The sequence below is a fragment of the Buteo buteo genome, chromosome 1 (genome assembly GCF_964188355.1).
Source record: "Buteo buteo chromosome 1, bButBut1.hap1.1, whole genome shotgun sequence".
Taxonomy (NCBI): Eukaryota; Metazoa; Chordata; class Aves; order Accipitriformes; family Accipitridae; genus Buteo; species Buteo buteo.
Genome location: NC_134171.1, coordinates 66,271,309 through 66,278,524, shown reverse-complemented (window position 1 = coordinate 66,278,524; position 7,216 = coordinate 66,271,309). Strand labels below are relative to the sequence as shown.

General features: G+C 43.0%; 1 long non-coding RNA gene across 1 annotated transcript in view; it reads right to left on the bottom strand.

Annotated features, from left to right (window-relative positions):
- Positions 1-7,216, bottom strand: part of LOC142033857 (uncharacterized) — a 161,332-nt gene that overhangs the window by 35,485 nt on the left and 118,631 nt on the right. The window lies entirely within an intron of this gene.

Genomic DNA, 7,216 nt, shown 5'->3' with positions numbered 1-7,216 from the left:
TGACTTTGCCATTCCCCTGTGACTATCCTCCTCCATCTCTCAGTTTCTACTGCCTCATTTCCTTACACACCTTCTTGGTGGAAATCACCTCCTTCCTCTTCTTTTACAGTAAACACTGAAGGGAAGCGCTATGAGACACCACCTTGGAAAACGAGGCCCCTCAATTTCCTACAGAAGGCAAATGGCACACAGGCTGCAGCAATCCTGCACACACCAACTTCACATGTGGGCTACAGCTGAAGCTCACTGCCAGTCCACCAAGACTTTGATGCAAGGCAGCATAGTACCATGCTAGCCAGTGTCTTTGTTCTTCCTCAGCAGGCTTCACCAAACAAATTTTGTAATAATGATTTCCTGCATCAATAGTTGTAGCTTCTTGGGTTGTGAAGCCTTTTCTCTTGTATTACCTCTGCCCCCTCCTGATTTCAAACAGATTTTGAAGGAGCCTTACAGCTCTGGGACAAAAGGAAAATGATATTGCTTTATGGTTTGAGCCATTTGACTTGTGAGTGTACCATGAGGCTGCAGCCTCAGTGAATCTCGACTCTAGATGAGAGAATATGATGACGGTTGGCAGCTAAGGCAGAGAGCTCTGAGAGGATGGGGCTGGTGGGTATATGGGAAATGGTGTTTGGCTACAGCTCTAGGATGTGCTGGTGGGTGCCATGCCTTGATTTATGTGTCCAGGATAAAGGGCAGCTGGCAAATGACTTCGAAATTATTTTGCTCTCTGTTAACACTTCCCAGGAAGGGCTGGACTAAACACTGCTGTGGAGACCATTAAACTATTGTTATTTTAAATCAGGTCCATCAGAGGAGACAATAGTGTCTCTCCTTGGTAAGGGCCTGTTCTGTGTTATTAGGAATGTAAAGTACTAGTTAAAATTTTCATTACCTATCTACCAACACTTCACTATGGTCCCAATAATTGGACTCATTTGCAGTGTTTTTTCTTTTGTGTTCTACTTTTTGGATATTGCCAAGGTTACCTTGCATAAATAAATCACTCGAGTGCACCTGTATCTATAAAGCAGAGTCCTTCTTCACTGTTTTGGGGCTTCTGATACGTTTTGCTGATTGTTCTGAAGCAAAAGTAAATCAAGCAGAAGTAAATCATGGCATATTAGGTTGTTTGGTTTTGATTATGCAAAACTGAACAAAATTGTCAACCTGTCATCCCATAAAGCCCAGAGGACAGTTGGCCTTTCTGCTGTTCGATGGAAACTGGGATTAAACCTCAGTAGAACTTTGTTGAGCATAATCATGTATTATATCAAAGGAAGCAGGGAAGAAGCTATCTCAAAACAGGATTAAGGGATTGCCAGGCAGAATTCTTTCCAAAGTGAGATTTTATCTGTGCTTTTCATGCTCTACAAGACACCTTTTCTGTCACATTTTTCCAAGAAAGAGCAGTCTGTATTCACTGTTTGTGCGTCTACAGCACCGATGGGGTTTTAGTTACAGAAGAAGATAAAAGATGGTGCCAGCTGTACCCATTTCACCGTTTTCTGAACTACCTGTGTGACAAGTAACACAGAACAATAACACATGTCAGTTTTTGCTACAAAGAACCTTTGAAATTCTGAAAGGATCTGGAAATTTATATTCATGTTGTCTTAAGAAAATTTTTTATTAATTTCTACAAAAGGAAGCCTGGTGGTTTTAAACAAGCTAAACCAGTTAGATATGTGGTTTCTGATTTGTTTTTTTTCCCTGTTAAATTAACTTTCTGCTGAAAAGTACAGTAGGCTTAGGCTTGTATTACAGTGTGTAACTTGAACTTTCCCATGTTTTCCAACCATTTGACCGAATTAGCATGGGCATCTGAGCAGTTTTGCCTGAGGTTGCAATAACTCCTGTGACAGAGTTGGTGAATGGAGAAGGGGAGAGCACTGACGTTTTTCTACGCTATTTTGTCAGGTTTTTCCCCCCATGCTCCTTCTTGGTGATGCAGCTGTAACCAAACTGAACAGCGAACAGCTGCTTGTGCAGTCCCTGCCAAAGCTGCTGCTGGGCTGCAGTTTGCACTGCAGCTGCCTCCTGCCCTTCCCACTTCTGTCCCTCTGTCTCTTCCTCAGCTCTGCCAGCTGCCCTCTTTTCAAATGTTCAGGTTTTCTTAGTACAACACAAGACAACAACTAGCCTTGTTCTGTTAGTGTCCTGGTTTTAGCTGGGATAGAGTTAATTGTCTTCTTAGTAGCTGGTAAGGTGCTATGTTTTGAGTTCAGTATATGCAAAGAATGTTGATAACACACCGATGTTTTCAGTTGTTGCTAAGTAGTGTTTAGTCTGAAGTCAAGGATTTTTCAGCTTCTCAAGCCCAGCCAGTGAGAAAGCTGGAGGGGCGCAAGAAGTTGGCACAGGACACAGCCAGGGCAGCTGACCCAAACTGGCCAAAGGGGTATTCCATACCATGGGACGTCACATCTCGTATAGGAACTGGAGGGGGGAACAGCTCGGGGACTAACTGGGTGTCGATTGGCGGGTGGTGAGCAATTGCACTGTGCATCATTTGTACATTCCAATCCTTTTATTATTACTGTGGTCATTTTATTACTGTTATCATTATCATTATTAGTTTCTTCTTTTCTGTTCTATTAAACTGTTCTTATCTCAACCCATGAGTTTTACTTCTTTTCCCGATTCTCTCCCCCATCCCACTGGGTGGGGGGAAGTGAGTGAGCGGCTGCGTGGTGCTTAGTTGCTGGCTGGGCTTAAACCATGACAGTTAGCTACATTAAACTGGAGAAGATCTCATCACTGCATATGCTTATCTAATCTTGTGGTCAGCAGCACCAGCGTGTCATCAGGCTCTGTATTAGACAAGTTAGTTTTACACAGCCACACATACAAACTCGTATATATTTATATGCATGCAGTCTGTTTGTACTCAAGTCACTTCCAAAACCTCCCTGTTCATAGGGCTACAAACTTTGCATTTACAGAAGGCAAATTTCTCGTCTCCTTCAATTAAAAGGCCCTTTTGTTTTCTGAGTGAGTGAGGCTAACTGTCCTTCTCTGTACAGACCATGATGTGATTTTTTGTTCATCTTGTGAGTTGGTAACCAAAATTACATACAGGATACTTGGTGCAACTTCACCTGTGTCTTGATTTCTCCTGGACTTCTGCCTTCTTTTCTCCAACTTACTTCAGTACCACTGCTCATAAAGAGCATTGGATTTACGGGTATCATAATACTTCTCACCTGAACACTGCCTAGTTGTGGTTATAGTGGGGGTCTTCGTTTTGTTTCTGTTCTGTATCACTGAAATGTCTTCCTCCCTTGTGTCAGTGGAAGAATGAGGACAATCCCCTCTTTCTAGGTCACTGTCTCCCAAGGTACATGACAGGTGGAGCAGGCCATGTACTCCAACATCTAGGTTGGCTCGTCGGCCAGCATTCCTGGGGTTTCATTTCATGACACAGGAAAACAGAGCGATGTTCATTCATGTCCTGCCACTGTCTAGTGTCTTCATTTCTCTTTGCTTCAAAATTATATTATTTGAGGTATTTTGCCTATACTGAACATAAATACTCTATGATGTGACTTGACTTGAGTAATGTTACACTTAATTCCGTTTCAGACTTACCTAGAATGTCTGAATCAAAATTGCTTCACTTCAGGGTGTTACTGTTATCTGAACTGTAGCAGATATAAGATAACGTGCTTGTGCTCTGACCTCCCATCCCTGCTTGCTTTTCTAAGTTTGATAGTGAGGAATAGCTAGGAGGGGATCCTCAGTCCCTTGCCTGAAGACCAGAACACCAACTCTGGGGTCTGGAACAGCTGCACTCTGGGAACAGCAGATGCAATCAATATTTCTAAATATTTAACTTGAACAAGAAAATTGCTGGCCTGCTCTCAGCAAACAATGGTGAGCTATAAACAATATGTGGTTTGTTTTTTTATTCAGACAGTTACTCCTTCATTGGAAGTGTCAAACAGCTGTCTACAAGGAATAACAGATGATGTTATGAATGAGGCACTTCCTTTAGTTTCCTTAGAGTCGGTCACTTTCTGTGATGGCCACTTACATTCTTAGTGTAGTTGAAATACTAGACTGTACCGAGGCTGGAAGACTTAATTGCCAAGATGAAAAGGGAGCAGACGTTACTGAGGTTTTGAATGGCCGTGGCAGTGTTTCGTCCTAGAGAGGGAAATAACTCTGTGTGTGTCCAAGTGTGCAGCATTCACCCAGTACTAAACTAACCTCAAGTAGTTGGATGTTATTGTTGCATTACTGTTGATTTGGGGAGCAAATCTGTAAATGGCTCTTCTCTCTGTTTGTGGATTCTTAGTACATAATTAACAGAGCATCATGCACGCTAACCTAAATGCTGATCAATCCTCCTAGCTAGTGGTTCTTAAACTAGTGAACTTCTATATAATTAAGGATGTGAAAGTACAACTTCAACTTCTTGCCCTTTTCATCTGCTGTCCCTTCAGGCTGTGCAATGACAAACCTATGTACAATTCCATTTCAAGCTGGAAGGAGGAGTAGGTTTGGACTTGAAATATACTGACGTTCATGACTTCTGTGTGACCTTCAGATTTCCAGAGTTTAGTATCTTGATTCAAGAAGTGCTACTAAAACTCATTTCTGTTCTGTTTAAAATCGGAGAACAGTAAAAGCCTATAGCTAAGCATTCAGGTCAGCCCAAACCAGTATTTTCTGCAAGTGGAACATCTGTTCTCTCCTTCTGTCTGGATCGTGATCAATTCTATCACACACTGCAATACATTATCTTAATACTGTGGTTTACATCTGTAATATTACATCTTTTCATCTTTAACTCTAGTAGTGCATCATGTTGGTAAGACTGGCTCTTGACTTACCTTAAACCTCTGATTGTGAAAATCCCTTGATTTTTCAAATAGATGATATAATTCATAACTGCTGTTTCTCAAGCCAGATACAATTAACAGCCAACTGGATATATACAGTGACCTGGCTCTCCACAGCTAGTTTTACAACTGTCTGATGGCTATAGCTGGTACTTTCCATAGTAGATGATGATTTGTTTGAAGGCTCAAACTGTGAGATGCTGTAATTAAGACAAGTGGAGGATTTGTGGATGGATATCTAAAAAGATTTGGACGATGTATCACAGAAGCTCCTGAAGCGGTGACTTGGGAGAAGAATAAAAATATTACCTACGATATTATTATCTGTCACAAAGTCTCATCAAAATTAAACTGAAGTGTGTCCGACTATTGCTATCTGAAACAGAGGCTTCTTGTACAGAAATTCATGCTTAAACCTCATTCAGAAGGGAAACACTAAGACCATTCAGAGAGAAAAGGCAAATTACAATTTCTCTACAAGAAGCTGAGAACATGAGGACTCTTGCAACAACTCATAACAAATAGGCTACTTCATTTATTGTTTATTTCCCCATATGAATGAATCAACCATCTTGGAAACTCCATCACACACAGGGCAGAAAAAGTTATTTTCAAAAGGGACATACATCCCTAAAATAAGTTTAAGATGTACAGATTTAAAATGGGAACCAAGAGGGAGGGGAGAGGACAAAACCAAAAACAATGACATTGCAGTCAGACTTTGACTTTCAGTTACAGAAGAGATCTCTATCTCCATGTAAGTAGGGTTTTCAACTATTAAATAAATGGCATCATAAAAATAGAACATTGGAGAATTTCAACACATGTATTATTTCTTCTAAATAAATATTGCATGGAAATGATTCTGTTTTGCCACCATAGCTGCCTCCTCTCCTCCTGGGACTCAACCACCACCTCTGTTTTTCCTTGGATTCATGGTTTTGTTTCCTAACGGCAAATGCTATTTCCTCCACTGTTATGTTTTGGTTTGGTTTTTTTTATTTATTATTTTTTTGTTTGGTTTTTGGTTTTTGTTTTTGTTTTTGTTTTTTTTTAAAGGCCTGAACAGGCCCAAGTCAAAATGATGAGCATCTTTCCTAACCCTTTGCAGGCCTCTGACCTAGCTCAAGGTTGAAATACGATGGCTTTTCAAAAATTTCCTATTATTTAAACAGTCTTCTCCATGACCTGAAACAAAACACAGCTTCTTGCTATGTAGCTTAGTCCTGAGGCTTCCACTGATCGCTTTTGAAATGAGAGCCCCCAAATAGCCCCCCACATGCCCGTAACACAAACTGCCTGTGATCTCATTTCCTCCGAAGCCTGGGGGAGCAGGAGCAGTTCTCGCACAACTGTCTTTGCATGGTAGCAGAGCACGTGCTGCCTTTTCCCAACTGTAAAGAAGCAAATGCCAGTAGTTCATCTGCCTTCGCTGGGTGTCTTCTTACCAACTTTGCTCACCCGGCACCCTTGCACGAGCTTTCCTAGGAGCAGGACAACAGATTATCACTCTCTGGGCAGTAGAGTGCCCAAAGAGCAGGCGAGGACAGGACCTGGTGCACCCATGGGCTGCACCAAGCTGGATGCAGGAGCGGGGCAGCCGCACACCCTGCCTCGCAGGTTGTGGCAGGCAGTTGCCCCGGGGCTGGCAAGCCATGAGCAAGCGGCTCTCCGACAGGAACCTGGCCTGGCAGCAGGGAGGGAGATGGGTGTATGCGAAATGAAGTACCAGGGGTACCCGTGTCCCTGCTTCACCTTATGCTTCCCCCTCAGACTTTGCTATCATTCTTACAGACTCCCACAGCGGTTTTCAGGTTCAATAAAGCTTACTGCCTGCCTTCCTCCTCCTCAGCTGGTGATCCTAAAAACAGCTTTGTTTGAAGACAAAGTCAGAAGAAGGCATCGTCCCACTAGTATGGAATCAAGCTCCAAAGTGCACGTCAAGCCTTCGGGCCGGCTGGCCATCGCTGCGCTTCCTGAGAACAAAACAGTTAACACTGAGCCTCTCTCTGTCCCTGGCTTATTCAGAGCAGTTGCTCCTCCAGGGAGGAGGAGTACAAGTGAAGTTTGATAAGGAAAATGGGGAGGGGGGGGACATGGACCTTCCTTCCATTGGTTAGGACAACTTATCCCTGAAATGCACTAAGGCTTTTGATAAAGTGAACGTAAAAGGACAGCCTCTTGAAGCTGCAGGAAGACCCGGCCATGATCCCGGCAGTCCTGCGCTGCCAGGGGAGACAAGAGGAGAGCTCCCTTGTGCTCAGGACAAGGGCAGGACCACAGCACACTCCTGCCAGCTCCTCCCAGAGGCAAGAGGACTCCAGGCTTCCTTGTGGCAGGGCTCATTTCTACAGAAACTACTTCTGGAA